The sequence below is a fragment of the Ictidomys tridecemlineatus genome, chromosome 7 (genome assembly GCF_052094955.1).
Source record: "Ictidomys tridecemlineatus isolate mIctTri1 chromosome 7, mIctTri1.hap1, whole genome shotgun sequence".
NCBI lineage: Eukaryota > Metazoa > Chordata > Mammalia > Rodentia > Sciuridae > Ictidomys > Ictidomys tridecemlineatus.
In genome coordinates, this window is record NC_135483.1 from 70,081,025 (window position 1) to 70,101,652 (window position 20,628).

Consider the following 20,628-nt stretch of genomic DNA (forward strand, 5'->3'; position numbering starts at 1 on the left):
GAGCAACAGATGTGGCTTAAATGAACCCTTGTTCAACTGAACCCAGAATATATTTTGACTTGTAGGAAGCACAATCCAGAAGAGAGGGAAAGTAACAATAGCAGGGTGTTGGTGTTGAAATGGGTTGCGGTGTTTGAAGGTGTTTATTTATTCCATAAGCTTTGTCTCATAAGGCAGAATGCAAATGAACTTTTAATACTTCCCAATGTTTGGAGGCTCTCCCATGTACTGCTTAAGGAACAATCTCCGTTTGTGCTTTGTAGTCTAAGAATGTGTAGAGAAAAGCATTTCAATGGCTAGTCCCAACCTTGAGTGATCTATGCCCTGGCAAAGATTTACAAGTTCCACAACGCAGTTTCTCCACCCATAAAGGGAAGATTAGATCGTTGTTCAAGAATGACAAGTATTTCATATTTGGAAATGACTAAATAATGAAGTGCCTGGATTCTATAGAAATGCCAAAGGAGAAAAGAAGATTAATTTCAAACCAAAGTCTAGTACAAACATGACCTTCCTATTGTAAATCTCATGAACAGGAAAAGAAATTACCTCTAAAGCTTTGTATCTCGGACTGAGAATTTGGAAATATATTAATATTAGGATGTTTCAGATGGAAATAAAAGATCTGTTTATTATAATGTCTGTAGAAATGAGAAAAATTCTTTCTGCTACAATTTCCTGAAAGAATGCAGTTAGCAGAGATTTAAATCACAGGAATGGAAGGTCATCTTTTTATTCCTTTGCCTTTAGGCAGGACTGTAGTTAAGCTTCCTCTGGAAAGAGAACAGTGCTATTGCTCCCCAAAATCTCTAGGTGAGAATTTAAAAAATTAAAAAGAGCAGATGGCAAAGCTCAGGGGTCTTGAAATTAATAAAGGTCAGTTCTGACTGACATAATTTCAGTGAAAATTCATTTCTATTTGCAAATAGCCTGACACTTAGCAAAGCTCCAAAGGATGGGCTATTTGGCGCTAGCTCTCTGTAAAAATTCCATTTAGTATTAGTATTAAGGTCTGGTCATTGTTTTGTTTGACTCCTCTTCACCCAGTGGTGGAGGAGGGAGTTCCACCCCAGGGCTCTGGAGATGAAGAAACACGTGCAACTCAAAGCTGGACTGATAAGATCCATAGCAGTTTATTAGTCACATGTACTTATTGTAACCCAGAGGAGGAGGATTCAGGGCCACACAGTGACTATACTCTGGAACAGGGAACAGGGTGAACCAACAGCGACTCTGGGAGTCCTGCTACATAGTGAGAACAGGATGAGGTACCTCCTGGTTCCCAGGGGAGGATGGGATTGCCTTGTTTGAAGAATTGCATGGGCCAACAGAGAAGTTGGGTTGAGGACTGGGTAGAGTGTGGTGGGATAGGAGAGTGAGCTAATAAGGGATGAGCTAGGTGCCTTTTCCACTGGAGGGGCTGCTTATCAGGTGAAAGCAGAGGAACTCACAGTTGGCCTCTGGGGACAAGTAATACCCAGAGATGTCAAGGCAGTGCATGAATTTTAGGCCTTACAAGCCCAGTTGCCCATATAATTTGTATGGGCTTATGTGATGTTCACCTTCTCTCAGCCATTCCTGTTTGCAAAGAATAATCTTCCCCACACTTATTGTGTCTCCTGTGAAGGGTCACTTTGGACTGGATTGATAAATACTAGGGTTTAAGCAGTTTTTCTAGTAAGTGCACTCTATAAAATCTTGGGAGAGGCATTTAATATCTCTGGACACAAGCTTAATTATTTTAATAACTACGTGGCCCAGACTGGCCTCGAATTCCTGAGCTCGTAGATCCTCCTGCCTCAGCCTCCTTCCTGAGTGGGAATTACTATAGTTTTGCGTCACTATGCCCAGCCTGAGTTAAATGCTTTTGTAGCAGCAAAATGCTTGTTTCAAACAAAATCTGAAGTCACTCTGTAAAACAGACGGAGATAATGTTTTCTTGTTGGAAGTGGATCCCAAGTTAACTGACCCGGCCTCCCTCTCACAGATGCTCCCTTCCCACACAGAGCCAAGTTTTCTTGTACTTCCTTGAACACCTAGCATCCTTGGAACTCCATTTAATAACCAGAAGATGAGATGATATCTCAGATTCCAGCTTTCAGGAGAATGGGAAAACCATAGACTATGGATTGGAACAGATATAATACATTCAAATTATAGTTCTGTCACTCTCTGAATTCTATCCTCTCTTACTGTAGTTTAAGGTAGAGAATAGACATCTAAAGTTATAGTGTTATAGTTTGGAGAGTGTGTGTGTGTAGTTGGGATTGAACCCAAGGCTTCATGCATGATAGGCAACTGCTTTACCACTGAGCTACATCTGTAGTCTTTTTTTTTTTTTTTTAATCTTGAGGTAGGGTTTAGCTAGGTTATCAAGGGTGGCCTCAAACTTGCAATTCTCCTGCCTCAGCTTCCTGAGTAACTGGGATTACAGGTGCCTGCCCCATGTCCAGCACAGCTTGGATCTTAAATGTCCTCTAAAGACCCATTTGCTAAAGGCTTGATTCCCAGCCTGTAGTGCTATTTGGAGACAACACAACCATCAGGGTTTGGTGCCTGATGGAGGAAAGTTAGGTCATGGTGGGGAGGTATCTTGAAAAGAATATTGGGACCCCAGCTCCTTTCCTGTCTGTTTCTTGGCTATCATGAAGTAAGAAGCTTTGCTCCACCACACACTCCCTGCCATGATGTTCTGCCTCACCAAGGCCCAAAAGCAACCAAGTCCACCCACCATGGACTGAAACCTCAAACTGTGAACCATCATAAAACTTTTCTTCTTATAAGTTGTTTATCTCAGGTATTATGTAACAGAAATGGAAAGTTGACTAACACAATTATACTTGATTTTCTCATCTGTAAAGGTAAAACTAGTTCTATTTTAGAATATTGCTGGGTAAAGAATGCATGTAGGGTGTGGCTCAGTGGTAGAGTGCTTGTCTAGCAGACACCAAGCCCTGATTTGATCCCCAGACACACACACACACACACACACACACACACACACACACAAATGATTGCGTGAAAAACACCTAGCCTAGTGTCAGAAACCTAGTAGAGATAAATAGTAGCTCTAATAAAGGTTATGACCCTGATCTGAGCAAAACAAAATGAGGGAAGAGCTTACTTGAACTTCTAAATTGCAGTGATATCCCTGTCATTCTTGAATCAAACCCCCAAGAACTCAAGACAGAAATTATTTAGAACCTGAACTGGTTTCGATTGTTCCGAATTAGTGGAGGCGGGAAAATTCTTCTAATTCACTGAACATTCTGTATGCATGGGAAAGCGTGTGCTGTGTAGACACACCCCAAGTCTCTTAAATGACACCACAGCCTATCCAACCCGCACAGTTGGAATTTAAAGCATGTTGCTTTTACCAAAGAAAAACAGAGAAAATGACATCAAGAACACTTTTTACAAAGCCACAAGAAATTCAGTACCTGACAGATCCTGTTTCATATTTCACCGTATATCATAAAACAATTCGCCAGAGAGCTGTTGCTCATTTGTGGAGTGGCTGTGGTGATGGCCCGCATTCTTTCGAAAGTGGAGGAGTCTCCCCATAAATGCATCCCAGAGTGTGTGATTTCTGAAAATCTCACCTGGCCTGGTGCAAAGTGAGTTCCACTTTATATTATAAAGGTCTTCTACTGTGCAGTAGGAGAGCCTCCCTGGATGCCAGCAGTTAAACTTTCCTAAAGGAAATCTACTTAAGTTTAGATATTCCCCTCCACATTTTATAAAAGCTTGCTTTGCATCTCTCTCTCTCTCTCTTCTCTCTCTCTCTCACTCTCCTGGGCTGGGGACTAAAATTGGAGACTTATTCTAAGCAAGTGCTTTACCACTGTACCATTGAGCTATTTGTTAACTACTGAAAAGTTTCAAACATTTCCCAAAAGTAGGGGGTACCACAAACCATCATGAACCTACTGCACACCACCGACCACCATACATACTTTACTGTCGATGTGGTGGTTGTCACCTAAGCTCACAAGGTGATGACCCAGGTAAGATTGGGTCACCTGTCAGTTAATTCAATAAGCACTGGCTAAGCCCTGGCTTTCCGCAGCCCCCTGACCCAGGCCACCCAGAGAGAATAAGCACAGGTCCCAACCTATGAAGACAGACAACCCATGAGGAACAACAGAAAACGCAGTGTTAACAGCGAGAAAAAAGTGGAAGTCTGGGAACTCTTTTGCGCGCGCGGGGTGGTGGGGGGTGGGGTGGGGGTGGGGTTGGTGGGGAGTGGGGGTAGGGGTTGGGGGGCAGGGATTTGAACTGAGCCTGGGAGAGAATAGCAGCGAGGCCCTTCCCTGCTGGGGAGGGTGGATGTGAGTAAGGCTAGGAAATGGAGGAACCCAAAGGTCATCTTTAGAAAATGATTCATATTCTAATGTGCTGGGGATAGGTGACGCTGGAGGGCGGGATGGGAAGTGGGAAATTAGTGTGGAGACAAAAATTGTGGGCTTTTAAATGCCAGGATGAGGAATTTCTTTTACATGCTGGGGAGCAGTGCCAGGGGCAGGGCAAGATAATAATAAATCTTAAGAAAATATGAGTAGCAAGTTGGGAGGGGGCGGGGTTTGGTGGCAGGGAAGCTGGGTGCTGGGAGTAAATCGCAAACTTCTTCAGAAGACCCAGTCTGGTGCAGAAAAAAAAAAAAAAAAAAAAAAGCCCTCGGGGTCCAGGTTATTGCTCTCCCTGAGAAGAGAGCCAGAGAACTGGAGAGGATTAAAACAGAGGAGTCCGCAGGGCACTGGGATCTCCTTGCAAACCATCATTTTGAAAACAAGAGACCAGGAACAGAGAGGTACGAGCACCTGGCCCGAGTCTAGGAAAAGATCAGTGTTTCCTAAGCCCTTGGTATCTGGAACGCCTGTCTTCCCAAGACCACGTCTTCCTGGTGCACTCCATCCTGCCACCGGCAGCTACTGTGCAGGGCGCCCCGGGGAGCCGGAACCGCACGCCTGGAAACCTGGACTCCCTCCCGCCCCCTCCTCCCTCGCCCGCCGGCCGGCCAGCTGCAGCGCACTGTTTGTTTGCCGAGGTTTTGCATACACATATTGAGTTGCCCCCCCCCCCTTTTTTTTCCCCCAGTCAGTTCAGCAGTGTCCCGAAATTCACCCCCAGTGTAACTTCTGCCTCTGCTCCTCCTCTTCTTGGAACTGCCTTTTGTTTGTCTGGCAGCGTTGGTTCTATGGGGGTGTGTGATGATAATAATACGCGGGCTTATATAACCCTCAGCATCTTGCAAGCACTTCGCAGACAGTCCCTAATGAATCTTGGGGCCGGTGTCAGGCCGGGCAGCTTTATCTGCAAATAGGAAACCCGAGGCACAGAGGCCAGGAGGGTGGGCAGTGAGGATCAGAGGCCAGGCCTTCCTGGCTCCCAGAGCTCCTAGGAGGTCAGGGCAGATAAGGAACAATGACTCGCCCCTACACGATGAGGAAGGAAGTCCTGCTGCCACCTTATCTCTGCTCCTCTGCCTCCTCCCGGTTCCCAGAGCTTTTTCTCAAGAGAAGATTCTGAAGGCGGCTTTTGTAAGTATGATGCTCTACTTTTGCTTTAGAAAGAAGACGTGAAACTTTCCTTCCTGCCCTTGTGCGTTTCATGTTATTTAGATGATGGAAAATGTGTTTCGGGCCAAAGTCCTCCACCCAAGTTGGTCCCTCCTAAGGATGATAGGAGGGAAAGAGGTTTCTGTCGATAATTCATTTAAGAAAAGAACACTTAGGCGAAGGTATTAAATTGGCCACTTTCAGGGCATTCTGGTCATGTCTGGCTGTACACACACACACACACACACACACACACACACACACACACACCTCCTGGAAAGGAGACTAGGTTATTTACCTGGCCTGTTAGGCTTTGAGAAATGATGCAACAATTTTGATCTTCAGTTTCTCTGCCTTGAGTACTAACAATTTCTGCTAAAAACAACTGTTGAAAGTTTCTTTTCACACTATGAAATAAATCCCATCTTTCAGTGTAGGCATGAAACTTGCACTGGCTTGTGTAAACTGTAGAAAACACTGTAACTATAGTGGACATGTTCACTTTATTAAATTTTTCACTGCATGGCTGAAGGGTTTAATATTAAAGGAACACTAACTTCTTAAGCACTGGCAAAACCCAAAGTCCCTTTATTACACTATGTTTCTGTAAAGAATGCTGCATTCACATAGAGTTCTTCTCAGGGGTGTTGCTTGTGGCTTTGAGAATTTGCCTTCCAACAAAGGTGGATTTAAAACTTTAGAAGAACACTAAGAAAGATACAACTTACATGTAGAAAGGATGAAAAAAAAAAGTAAAACTCTATTTGTAGTAATTGAATAATTTGCATTTGTAAAACCATGATCATAAAACAGGAGGTATAAATTGGTAACAACATATAAAAGGAAGTCCCATACTCTAATGCCTTAAGTGCTGTGATTACTCCACTGAGCTTGTCCTTAACTTTAGATAAACAGATGAGAAACCCATACATAATGTGTATATACTAGTGTGTGTATATGTACATTACCTTAAATTCTTACATCTGTTATATCCATCTAGTGCTCAGTGTTTTATGTGATAATATAATAACTAAAGTAGACCAATGGAGAAAATTCATATGAAATTTCAGATGGCAATAGAGCTATTTTTCATTATTTATTTAAAACCATGGGAAACATTATAAAATTATGTCTGTTTTTAAGATTCTCTTTAAATAATACTTCTACTTCAAATTATCTGCAGCTTCTGAGAAATTCTAATACATAATTATTAAGTTAAAAATGAGACTGGAGGGCTAGGGTTGTGGCTCAGTGGTAGATCACTTGCCTAGAATGTGTGAGGCACTGGGTTCCATCCTCAGCATCACATTAAAAATAAATAAATAAAAAAGGTATCGTGTCCATTTACGACTAATATTTTAAGAAAAAAAAATGAAACTGAACCCTAGTTGCTTTAATCCCTAAATTTAAAAGCCATCTGTCAGCACTAAAGTCTGTAGCTAATTTGATGACAAAGATCACTTTGGCCTCAAAGCATAGTCAGTCCCAGTAGAAAGAACACAAACTTTGACAAGATCCAGATTTGAGGTCTAATTTGGCCATTACTGGGTTATAAGACCAGCAGCAAGATCTTCAAGATTTTCAACCTCAGGCTTCACATTTTTGAAATAAGAGGAATGCTGCTTACCCCAAGGAGACGACTATTGGGAAGACTAATAGGATATAATATATGTGAAATATCTATCACAGAGTGTGAAATAGCAGTCCATTTCAGTGCCTTTCCATTTACTCATAACTTTTTAAGTCTTTTATTCAATTCATTCATTTACTGAGCATCTACTCTGGATTGCATGCTATGCTTAGCACTAATGATACAAAGGTGAATACGATTAATGTCTTCCTGTGGGAGAGTTCACAGTTTGAAGAGACAGACCAGAACAACAGATCATTTTCATAGCAGTATAATACCTGTGAAATGAGTAGTTCCTGAAGATTGAGAGGGCAACACTGGGTCTAGAGTATTTATCTCTGCCTGACACAGCCAAAGGACCCTTTCACAAAGGTATTATTGATTGTCTGAGTTTTAATGGGTAAGCAGGAGGTGAGGGAGGACATTCTAGAAGAGGCTGTACAGTGACAATAAGGAGACGGGAACAAGACGGGATGGTTCATGAGTCTAGAAGGCTGGGAGATTAAGAGGAGCTCAGCCATTAGCTGTGCTGGTATTTTATCTGAGCTGTTTGTATCTCTTGACTCTAGTGAAACAAACTCATCCAAGGACCAGCCTCTGATCCCACAATAGTTTGTTTTATAGTTTCACATCCAGATAAGAAATTTGAGCCCAAATGTCAGTCTTCTACATCACTAAGACATTGTTTCACTCAGTGGAATCTTTCGGTTCCTTTGTTCGGACTATTTTGTTTCTTGGTGGTGAAACTCTCCTGAATTTTGGAAACACTGTAGCTCAGGCTCCTTATGGCACTTTCAGGATCACTCTTAAATCCATGTGAAGACACTCGAGGACTCTGTATGGAGCTGGGAAGGCAGAGAGTAGATGAGATTTATGTTTTAGAAAGATTTTGTTAGAGCCCGTAATCCCAGTGGCTCCAGAGACTGAGGCAGGAGGATCAAGAGTTCAAAGCCAGCCTCAGCACTGACCAGACGCAAAGCAACTCAGTGAGACTCTGTCTCTAAATAAAATAGGGCTGGGGATGTGGCTCATTGACTGAGTGCCTCTGAGTTCAATCCCTGGTACCACTATTATCTACCTCATCCCACCCAACCCCAAAAAAGGTTTTGTTAGAAAGAACATAAACTTTGATACAATCCAGATTTGAGTGTTAGGTTAGCACTTCCCAATACTGAATCCAGGACCTTGTGTATGCTGGGCAAATGCTTTACCACTGGGCAATACTTCCAGCCTTAAAAGATATTATATAGACTATCCAGGAGGCCATATCAAGCTTGGTCTAGGCAGAGGCCTGAGAGCAGCAATACTGTAAATCAGGAGAACAGTTTAAAGGCTATTGTTGTGTATAAATGAGAAATGTTGAGGGCCTGAGCTATGTAGGTGGATAGCAGGGCCTAAATTCCAGGCATATCTGGAAGATAGAACATTCTTGACTTGGAGTTGGATGCTGGAATGGAGGAAAAAAGAAACCTCTATAATGTTAGTTTGGGGTTTGGGCCATTGAGTAGTTGTAAGGGAATACCACAGAATAAGAAAAGGTGTTGGACTTTTCTGTGTTCACATATGAATGCACAACTAGTGTAACTCCACATCATGTACAACCACAAGAATGGGAAGTTATACTCCATGTAGGTATAATATGTCAAAATACATTCTATGGCCATGTATAACTAAAAAGAACAAATAAAAAATAAAGAAATTGAGGCTAGCCTAGGCAATAGAGAGACTGTGTTGTTTTTTTAAAAAAAATAATAATAAGAAGAAGAAGTACAGGTATATAGAAGAAAATAGAGTTAGTTGTGGTAAGATTGGAATAAGATATTGGTAAGAGACTAGACTGGAACATTGAGTAAGAATAAAAAGTAGCTTTTAAAAAAAAAGTATAAGATTGCCAGATATTTTCTCTCAGAATTTTTGAGGAGAAATATAAAGACTGAGTTTGCTTTCTTATGTTCTAATGCTCCAAGAATGACTAGTATCTGGGCTCATTGGGTTATGGCTTTAATCTTAGCTTGCTGTCTTTAATCTTGAGTTCCTGCTGTCAGGTAAGTTGTGTTCCCATTAACTTTTCAATAGGAAAGCATTGGCTAGGCAATCTTGCCTAGACAAAATTAGAGAGTAATTTTTATTTCCATTGATCCTTCAGAAATCAGCAGAGACTAGGGGGAAAAAAAATCTGTGAGCCAGTAGTATTCTATATATGTACTTATAAAAGCACATGTTCATAAAGAACTTATATTTATTCATATAAAAAAATCCCTTTCCTTAGCAGGGATGTTTTCTATTCCCTTGAACTAGGGGACCCACTTGGAGACTAAAGCAAAGTATGTAGTTTCTTCCCTGGTCTACAGCCATTTTACCCTTCTTCAGGGTAAAATGACCAGTGGTTTCCCCCCACACTCTGGAATAGTGTGTGGAGAAAGAAGGAGTGGGTGGTATTTGTGAATTTTTTAGAGATGACAACTGGAAGCATTTTTAACATTTGAATGAATAATAACAAAAAAAAAGCAGACAGGAAATAGTGGCTTTTTTAATCTTTGAGTTCTGATTACTTGATAATCCTAGTTTTCTTATACTCTTTCACGGCTTCTAGGATTCACATTTAATCTTCTCGGATTTCCTGGATTTTGGAACTCTTTGCCCACCTGAGTTCTTTGAAGCAAATGACACTTATTACAAAAAGTTAGCCTTTAGGGCTCATCTTGCAAAATTGAATAGTTTTCTTTCTGGTAGGTGAGCTGTGTCAACACATTCAAAAACACATTCAAAAAACAGATTTAAGAAGCCATTTCCACCTCTAAATATTAAAGTTTTATTACTTACTAGGAATTATCTTTTGCCTTTTTTATTTTCTTCTTTTGGGGGGCGCTAGGGATTGAACTCATGGCCTCACAGATGCTAGGCAAGCATGCTACTGCTGAGCTACATCTTCAGCCCCACTTTGACTTTCAGATGATGAAAAATATTCCTACTTTTGCCAAAATGCTATTGCCATTTAAAAAAAAATGAAGAGTTCCAAAAAAGGAACTATTAACATCTCAACTATGCAAAATAAGCACCAAATATATACTTTAGAAAGAGTTCACATCATGGGAAAGCTTATTATTTAAAAAAAGGAGCAAGACAATATTCGGGAATTCCCATTAGCACAATTAAAAGTCTGAGGAATATACTGGGTTTCCATATATGGTGCTGGCAATTGCACATTTAAGTGACTCAAGCCATTTCAAGTCTTGGCTTTCTAAGTAATTGCTATAGCCTTTGCAATCTTTTTTGGGTTTGTTGACATAATGATTTACTCCAGACTGGGTGCTGCCTGAGCCACTGTGTTTGCCTACATAGTGTTTGAAGAGTGGATAGGTCACAGCTGTGTAGCCCCCAGACACCTGAGGCCAAAGTGTTGCTGGATTTCGCCTCATTTCTATGCTCCACGGAAAGCTGGAATCTCCCCAATTTTTTCTTGGGTTTGGCTTCCTGCTCACATGTTTTCTGGTTTCATGTCATTGTGCATGAAGTAATAGTCCCACATGCATGCACCATCCACAATGGCAAGATTTGTGTAGCTCAGTGCAAGTTTTCTAATGAGAAAACTTTGGACCTTCCACGCAACCTTTAGGAAAGAAAGCAGTTTGGAACCTGTTATTGCTTTCCAAGGCGAAGAGAGCAGAGGCAGAATGTACCTCCGCAGTAAGACAACTAAAGCCACTCTTAGACAATTAAAAAAAAAAATGCATAAGAAAAATAAACATTTACCTTCCACATCTGTCCAAATATATGTATGTGTACAAGACAGAAAAATACATCCAATTCACAGTTTAAAAATACCAGTTACTGTTACAGCATTTCACAATGAATGGTGCTAGTGTTTTCTGCTGAGGACTATTTTAATGACATTTCTCTGCAGCAAAATCTGATGAGTTTACAAAGTTTGAGAGCCAGGAAATGCAACTCAGTTTCTGAATAATGGGGAAAGCCAAGAGAGTTAAGTTTTGTCATCTAGTTGCTTTATAGCAGGAATTCATAAGCGCTAAGTGTAATAACACACTTGACAGAGAAGCCGTCTGAAACTTTTCAAGTACCGCTGTTGAACTATTGAGCTTGACTTCTGGACATTATCCCAGATGAAATTCTGATACTCGCACTTATTTGTGGATGCTAATTTCAAATAAATAAGCATATATACCAACATTTTATAGAATTTTGGAGCGAGAAGGTATTTTGGAGATCTTCTAATCTTAACAAAGTGTGTGTGGTACTGGGGATTAAACCCCAGGCTAGACAAGTTCTCTGCCACTGAGTTACATACCCAGACCTTTTTATTTTATTTTGAGACAGGGTCTTGCTAAGTTGCCCAAGTTGACCTTGAACTTGGTCTCCTAACTCAGCCTCATGAGTGGTTGGAATTATAGGTGTGTGCCACCATACCTGGTTTACCTTATCCTTTCAGGTTAGGAATGGGAAAACCAATGCATGGACACCTGTCTCTGTGTGTGCGTGTGTGCGTGTGTGTTTGTGTGTGTGTGTGTGCATGCGCGTGCACACACACACAATCTGAGACTTGTTTCAAGTCATTGCTTACAGAAATATGATGTCTGACTCAGGACAAGGAAAGAAACAAATATGATGTCTGACTCAGGACAAGGAAAGAAACAAATATGATGTCTGACTCAGGACAAGGAAAGCCACAGCTAGGCCACTAGTTTTCTGGTCCATTCAAGTTTGTGTGGCCATTTCAGGACTGTAGGTTGGCAATTCGTTTTTGTTTGAGAAACTACTGGGGGTCTCAGATTAGAAAAATTTTAACCCAAAACCTGAAAAAAAAAAAAAACCCTGAAAAAAACCCAGCATCAATGTGTGACTCGGTTTCTGACTATTCTTTCTAGCAATGCACAGTCACTTTTTATAAATTACTAGGGCCACTTTGGAATTAAAGTTGGAGACAAAGCCCAAGACATAAACCACTTTCATCAATGCTTCTTTTTTCCGGCAGTGCTGAGAAAGGGACTCAGGGTAACCCACATGCTAGGCAAGTGATCTACCACTGAGATAACAGCTCCAGCCCACTCTGAGCAGTCTTAAAGCCTGACTGTAGAGACAGGCATCATAGGACTCGTGGACAATAGCAAACTACCTAACTAAGTGCTGCCTTATGTGGCACAGATTTAAGTGCTGCTGGAATTCTGGTGACAGAGATTAATGAAAATTGAAGTTGTCAGAAAATGGGATTTCAGCTGATCCCAGAGGAGCGCTTAGAATTTTAATATGTGGAAGAGAGAAAAGCAGACTTTTCCAGGTCAAGGACAGCAGGAATTTTTTTTTTTTTGGAAAGCATGGAGAGAAGTCCTTAGAGTGGGACCTGAGGAGCCAAGCTGAGGTGCTCTCCAGCCAAGTTTCTCACCTGAGTAACGGGACCTGGAGCCCCAGTACTGGTTCACATTATTATTTACTGAAATGTCACCAAAATATGTGTCCCCAAACACTTAGGTATAAGTTCTTTATATTTATATGACTATAGTGTTCTCCTTTGGTTTCCTTGGGAGTTAGTTTCAGAACCTCTCCTTTGAATATCAAGATCTACAAGTTCCTTATGTAAAACAGTGTTGTACTTGTATATAAACTTCACATAACCTTCCACGTACCAAGTACAATGTAAATTCTATGTAAATAATTTATGCTGTTGTTTAGGGAATAATGACAAAAAAAATTCTACTTGTTCAGTAAAGACAACTTGCTGTTTTGTTTGGCTGTTTTGTTTTAACTACTGGGCAGGATCTGGGTTCAGGGAAGAGGTGCAAGATGAAGACACAAATATAAAATTTAGCCGCATAAAGATGATTCTTTTTCCCCCTACCAGGGATTGAACTCAGAGGTGCTCTACCACATACACCACCTCCCTTTTAAAATTTTTGAGGCAAGGTCTCAAATTGACTCAGATTGACCTTGAACTTCCAATCTTCCTGCCTCAGGCTCCCAAATTGCTGAGATGACAGGCCTGTGTCACTGTACCCAGTTTTCTAAATACTCTTTATCCTAAATCAGCTAAATGTGAAGACACAGAATCCAAGGATATGGAAGGCCAACTGTAACGGCACATTAATTCAGTTATATTTATTTAATTGAAAACGCAAAAAAATCACAAGTTAAATACAAGCAAAACCATAAACCAATAATAATTTTTTTTAAAGAGAGAGTGAGAGAGGAGAGAGAGAGGAGAGAGAGAATTTTTTTAATATTTATTTTTTAGTTCTCGGCGGACACAACATCTTTGTTGGTATGTGGTGCTGAGGATCGAACCCGGGCCGCATGCATGCCAGGCGAGCACGCTACCGCTTGAGCCACATCCCCAGCCCCAATAATAATTTTTTGTAGGGAAAAAATTATAGAATAGATTTATTTTAACCAGGTATTCATTAGTGAAATTGGGAAAAAAGAAATATTTTAATAAAAAATTCTATCGCATATTTAGTACTATACCTGTGTATAATGAACTGTTACAACTTTGCACACATAAAGAAAGAACTTAGCAATACATTTGCTGACAGCAAGATTCTTCTACTGAGAACCACATTGGTTCAGTCATCCTATGATTTTTCTCTATTCTGGTGAATAAACAAACCTCATACAACACAACCAGAAGTGTTTGGCATTTGTATCAAGTGAGAGTAGCTGGTAACAATTATACTTTTACATTATTTAGCCATGCATTTTCATTTTAGAAATGAGAAATAAAGTCTTCATTAATCAAATTTAAAAAAAAAAGTTTAATCTCAATCCATGAAAATATCTTTTTGCATGAGAGGAGGCACGGTGTTGGGGAACAAACGGGCCTGGTAACTGCTAAGCAGATGCTGTACCACTGAGCCACATCCCCAACTTCTAACTGCAAATACACAAGAGAGGTTGTATCTTTATCATTGTTCATAAGAAGAAATCAACTCAAATAATAACATTTACCAATGTTTAGCGAAAACCTATTTTGTGCCAGGAACTCCGCAGTTTTCACAAAGATGTTCTCATTATCTTCCCATCATCCCTGTGTGAAATAAACAGCATTTTTAATTCCCATTTTTCAGAGGAGGATACTGGGGCACAGAGAAATTTACTCACTCTGTCACTGAAGATTACATAGCCTGATTACATAGCCTGGAATTCAGGCTTCTAATTCCAGAAACTCCTGCCTCTAGAGGTATCAGAACAGTCTCAGAAAAAAGATCCGGCCCGTCTGACCACAGCCAGATCTTTTGACATCACATTCAAATAGAAATGGTTTTGTTTGTTTTTTATTTGTGTGCTGGGGATTGACCCAGGGTCTCACACATGCTTGTGTGCTTTACCACTAAGCCCTAAGGTACACCCCCCCCCAACCCCTCAACTGTAAATTTTTACTTCAGGGAATCCTAAAGTGCATGCGCAATTATAGACATAAGCTTTTATTTGTTCTCCCAGAACATATTTTTAAAAATAAGCAGATGCATGATGCTTATAATAATTTATGATATTTCAGAGACTTGGAAACAGGATGTGAAAGTTCTAGAACTCACCAGCTCCCAGGATGAGAAGCACAGGGGAGTGGTCTAAAGAGATAATGGGTTGGGGTGTTGGGGCGGGCCAGATCACAGAGGGTGGCATAAAACTGGCTGGCGGTGGATGAGTTGAGCGGCTGTCCAAGTGGAAAAGAGACATGATAAGGGTGGCCTGGGAGGAGAACTGTGCTCAGGGAGGCACAGCTGCAGGAAGTTCGCTGTAGGAGTCATGTTTCCAGAACAGAGAGAAGAATCTGGGATTGCCCACATTTAACCCAGACCTCCAGTGCCAGCTCAGAACAAGAGATCCCAGGTCTATGAGGGAAGTAATCTGCACCCATTACCTCTGAGGTTCCCCTCTATGTATATCAGCATAGAACCGTGTTCACCAGTGGGGAAGGTAAGAAAGCTTCAAGTGAAATGTATGCTTACTTGCTTGCTTGTTTGTTTTCTGCCTTTTTTTTTTTTTTGATGATACTTCTATTTGAACCCAGGCACACTCTACCACCGAGCTATAACCCCAGCTCCTTTTATTTTTTTATTTCACTAAGTTGTCTAGGCTGGACTCGAATTTGCAATCCTCTTGCCTCATCCTCCCAAGGAACGAGGAGTTGTTGGGATTATAGGTATGCATCACTGCACCCCAGCTGAAATGCTTTATTAAATGTTAATATTTTTATGGGCAAGAGAAATACTTTTTAAATGCAAAGGATATTGTTTTGAATTGTTAAATGGAGTCTGTCATTTTCCTATTCTTGTATATTTCTTTCCCTGTCTTGTATATCCTGTATACACTTATAGGATGTGTAGATATTAAAATGTTATTCATAGCAGTTAGATCACTTCATGAACTACTTAATGCGTTAAAAGGGTTTTCCTCTTATTCAAAAAATCTACATCTATTTTAGCCAGATTTTTCAGCTGTCATAAATCCAGAATATGAACACATTTAATCATTTGTAAATGCTTACTTTGCTACTCATAAAATAATAACTTGAAGCAAGTTTAAAAGATTTTATGATTCAGCACATTTCCTTTAAAATAGATTTCATAACCTGAAATTAGATGTCACTCAACTTTTAAACTGGGAATCCTTTGTAAACTTTTAAAGTGAAATTCTTCTTTATTGCGTCTATGAAATCCAACCAAAGAATAGTATGAAATGAATCTAAAGGACAATTTTTCCCTTGATGAAGAGGAAGTGAAAATGGAAACTTCTGCAAAAGGACTGAGTCACCCATGGTACTTCCAACAATCTAACAAGTGGTCATCAAAAAAAATCAGTTCTAGGGATGCGGATATAGCTCAGTTCGTAGAATGCTTGCTTTCCATGCCCAAGACCCTGGGTTCAATCCACAGCACCAAAAAAAAAAAAAAAAAAAAAAAAAAAAAAATCAGTTCTTTTTTTTTTTTTTATTTTTATTTATTTTTTTTTATTGGTTGTTCAAATCATTACAAGGCTCTTGACATATCATATTTCAAACATTAGTTTCAAGTGAGTTATGAACTCCCATTTTTACCCCAAATACAGATTGCAGAATCACATCGGTTACACATACACATTTTTACATAATGCCAAACTAGTAACTGTTGTATTCTGCTCTTTCCTATCCTCTACTATCCCCCCTCCCCCCCATTTCTCTTTTTATCCCGTCTACTGTAATTCGTTTCTCTCCTTGTTTTTTTTTCCCCCTTTCCCCTCACAACCTCTTATATGTAGTTTTTTATAACAATGAGAGTCTCTTTCCATTTCCATGCAATTCCCCTTTTCTCTCCCTTTCCCTCCCACCTCGTGTCTCTGTTTAATGTTAATATTTTCTTCCTGCTCTTCCTCCCTACTCTATTCTTAGTTGCTCTCATTATATCAAAGAAGACATCTGGTATTTGTTTTTTAGGGATTGGCTAGCTTCACTAAGCATAATCTGTTCTAGTGCCATCCATTTCCCTGCGAATTCCATGATTTTGTCATTTTTTAATGCAGAATAATACTCCATGGTGTATAAATGCCACATTTTTTTAATCCATTCATCCATTGAAGGGCATCTGGGTTGGTTCCACAGTCTAGCTATTGTGAATTGTGCTGCTGTGAACATCGATGTGGCAGTATCCCTGTAGTACGCTCTTTTAAGGTCTTCAGGGAATAGTCCTAGAAGGGCAATAGCTGGATCAAATGTTGGTTCCATTCCCAGCTTTCCCAGGAATCTCCATACTGCTTTCCAAATTGGTCGAACCAATTTGCAGTCCCACCAGCAATGTACAAGAGTACCCTTTTCCCCACATCCTCGCCAGCACTTGTTGTTGTTTGACTTCCTAATGGCTGCCAATCTTACTGGAGTGAGATGGTATCTTAGGGTGGTTTTGATTTGCATTTCTCTGACTGCTAGAGAAGGTGAGCATTTTTTCATGTACTTGTTGATTGATTGTATGTCCTCCTCTGAGAAGTGTCTGTTCAGGTCATTGGCCCATTTGTTGATTGGGTTATTTGTTGTCTTATTGTCTAATTTTTTGAGTTCTTTGTATACTCTGGATATTAGGGCTCTATCTGAAGTGTGAGGGGTAAATATTTGTTCCCATGATGTAGGCTCCCTATTTACTTCTCTTATTGTTTCTCTTGCTGTGAAAAAACTTTTTAGTTTAAGTAAGTCCCATTTGTTGATTCTTGCCATTAACTCTTGTGCTATGGGTGTCCTGTTAAGGAATTTGGAGCCCGACCCCACAATATGTAGATCAGAACCAACTTTTTCTTCTATCATATGCAGAGTCTCTGATTTGATATCTGATAAAATTTGAAGAATATTATTTTTAATGATCTTCTTCTTTTGAGGTTATGAAAGGGCAACATCTGAGAGATGAGAAAAATTGCTAACAAAATGCAACTGATGGCACTGTGCTCCTCTCTTTTGCAGGTGTGACGGTCACCCGGGCACCCACCATCAGCTTGGGGACGGTGAATTCAGCAAATGATATGCAGATTCTTCAAGGCAGAATAATTGTAGAAAATCTTCAAAGGTACACATACCAAGTTTTTTTTTTCTCTCTCTTAGCTAATTATAAACTAAAGGCCACCTGAGCACTGTGTCATTTAAAGAGGGAGTTTTTTCCCTTTCCACATTTTTTATTGGTGCACTTTAGTTGTACATAATGATGCGATTTGTTGTTATATGTTTGTACATGCACACAGTATTACAATATAATTTGGTGAATATCTCTCTTCAGCCCTTGCCCGCTCCATGCACCACCTCTCAACCCCCGGTCCCTTTCCTCTACTGATATCCTTTTGATTTTCATAAAATTTCCCCACCCAACCTTACTTTTTTTTTTTTTTTCTGTCTAGCTTTCACATAGGAGAGAAAGCATAGGACCCTTGACTTTCTGAATTTGGCTCATTTCGCTTAACCTCATGTTCTGGAGTTCCATCCATTTTCCTGAAAATGACATGATTTCATATGCAAATGACATAATTTTATTTTTCTTTGTGGCTGAACAAAATCCCCTTGAGTATGTATACCATATTCTCTTTATCATTTCCTGGATGGAGAATAGTAAAAACTAGCCAAAACTGGGGATCTGACTCTACACTTTCCTGTAGCATTCTCAATCTTCTTGGCTGAAGGAACTAAAAAAGACTTTAAAATGTGTCAGAGCCATGTCATGACATCAGTCCTCAGGGATGTTAGAAGAACCATCTGAAAAGTAGGAATCTGCAAAATCGTATGACTTTATTAAAATATTACAAGCTGTTTAGGAAGCTCAGGGATTAGAGGGACAAGGAATGGCAGGCCAGTTGCCCTTAGTCATCTGCAGTCTCAAGAGTGACAACTGCACAGATGTCACCTGTCCTATGTTCATAGCTGGTCTTCACAGTTTCTTCCCTAGAGTGTTGCAACTGGGGAGAGTTATGGAGAACCACCTCAGCATTTGCAAAAAATTCTGAGGAGTTTGCATCCCTATGAGTTAACCCTCCCAAGAATCTTTTCTCAAATGTCAACTCTACCCCAACCAAAACTAATGCAATGGAAACCACTGAGTTCTTCTGGTTTCAAAATGCTACTCTCAACATCACCGCATTTTCCTTGATTTCCCTTCAAAGCCTTACGTTGGCCCAGGTTGATCTGGAACCATCCTCTAATCACCAAAAAGTTCATGAACCTCACACAGAAAGACAGAACCTTCAGGTCTGGCCTGAATTTCAGGTTTATCTTTGTGGGTTGTTTTATCCAGCTCTTCTAATGCTTATGAAATTAAACAGTTTGTCTTCATTGTACAAATGACACTTAAAGAAGAGGAATGGCTGGAAGTGTCCAGCCCCTAGGGAGTGGCCTTGACGTCACATCATAAGCATCAGCAGTTTTCCTTCTGTTCTCAGAGCTTTGTCTGCAGAAGGGCTGGGGTATTACCATGAATGGCTGATAACTACCCTGTGTCACATGTTTGTCACCCATAAACTCAGTCAGTAGTAACAGAAGACAAGTTAAAAGGAAGATCTCAGGAAATATTCCAAACAGAAACTTAAAAGGATAAACATAGATAAAGTTCATGAAGTGTGACTTCATTGAAGTTCTTTATCTTCTTGAGTCAGTTTGCCAAGCATTTCTTGGTAAACCTCTAGCCCAGGGCATCATTGTTTCTGTGGAAAAGAAAGAGGTTGGCCTGTAGTATAGTAACTATAGAAATTCTAGAACACTTGAGTACTGGAGGCCACCCTTCATCCCGGGAGTTTACTGAAGACCTGATTCATCAAAGCATCTATCTTGGTTTCTTTTGTGCAATGAAAAGGTCACTTTTCTGGAGCTCTATGTTGTTTGTTATGTAGCCAGTAATCTTTCACTTCACACTTTCCTCCCATTCATGGCTAAATCCACCCCTTGAAGCATTACATCCTTTTCATTTTTTTTTTTTTGCATACTCTATGGGAAAACAGAAATAAGTGTTTCTCAAATATTGGATCAGAGTCACTTGCTCAAATTTAACACGCAGGACACTTATTTCTTAAAACTCTGCGGGTTCCCTGTGAGAGCTGGTGCTGATCTGCTTTTTCCATTTTTGGGCTGGAAATTTCAAATACAATGTCTAACTGACTGCTGGCTTTCAAGACCTCTGTCCCTCTTCATCCAACCCCGTCATTTGAGCTAGATGAGATAAGCAGCTGAGTCATTTGCTACATCTGTATTCACACATCCACAGTCCTCTCAGCCAGCATATTTTGTAGAAAGAAATCAGTCCTTTTAGTGCTTGGACAGTCAGGTTTATAAAATAAGGACCACTTTACTGGACCATATGGCTTCAGAATGCTGCCCTGCACATTTTTGGGTATCACGTTCTTCAATTTAATATTCTTTCTGTCCTAAGAACTGCTCATCTGTAGCTTTTTGAAATTTTTGTCACCTCCAACGTACATAACTCAAGAAATGGAACCAGGAGATATTATTATAAACAAATCTCAGACATTTCCACTCTGGGTTGGCAGAAGATTATCTCTTATTTTAAGGAAAGGTAATATAATAAGACACCAAAAAGCCAATTAAATCTCATCAAAAATATTTACACCCGAGGAACAGATTGCAATTTTTTTTTTGTGGAACCTGGTTTTTGGTTTGAAATGCACCTGCCAAAATATGAATGGCTGTTATTGTACCTTCTGGCCTCTAATATTGCATTGTCGGACAAGGTTTGGTGCACACAGATGGGATCATTTAGAACAGTGGCTACGTTGTTTGTAAGGAAATTGCTTAGCCCTGTTAATGCCTATTTGGGATGGAAATTTTTATCACCGTAACTATGCCTTAGCTGTGCCTTCCCAGCACTTTAATTTTTAATAATATTGTATTTTAAGGCAAATTTAATATATCAGTTGTTTAAGTGACTTCAAAATTCTCCATCAATTGCAATAATAAACTACATCTTTTGAAGGAATCAA

General features: G+C 40.1%; 1 protein-coding gene across 5 annotated transcripts in view; it reads left to right on the forward strand.

Moving 5' to 3' along the window:
* The window catches only part of Sulf1 (sulfatase 1), a 175,404-nt gene that overhangs the window by 22,724 nt on the left and 132,052 nt on the right, over window positions 1-20,628 (forward strand). For 3 of the 5 annotated variants that reach the window (XM_005322934.5, XM_078017147.1, XM_078017146.1), the window contains exon 2: window positions 17,618-17,720. The gene's annotated coding sequence lies outside the window, so the exon portion shown is untranslated. Of the gene's footprint in view, window positions 1-5,235; window positions 5,541-15,092; window positions 15,112-17,617; window positions 17,721-20,628 lie in introns of those variants that run through there. The other 2 variants (XM_021724879.3, XM_040294031.2) reach the window with 2 other exon arrangements.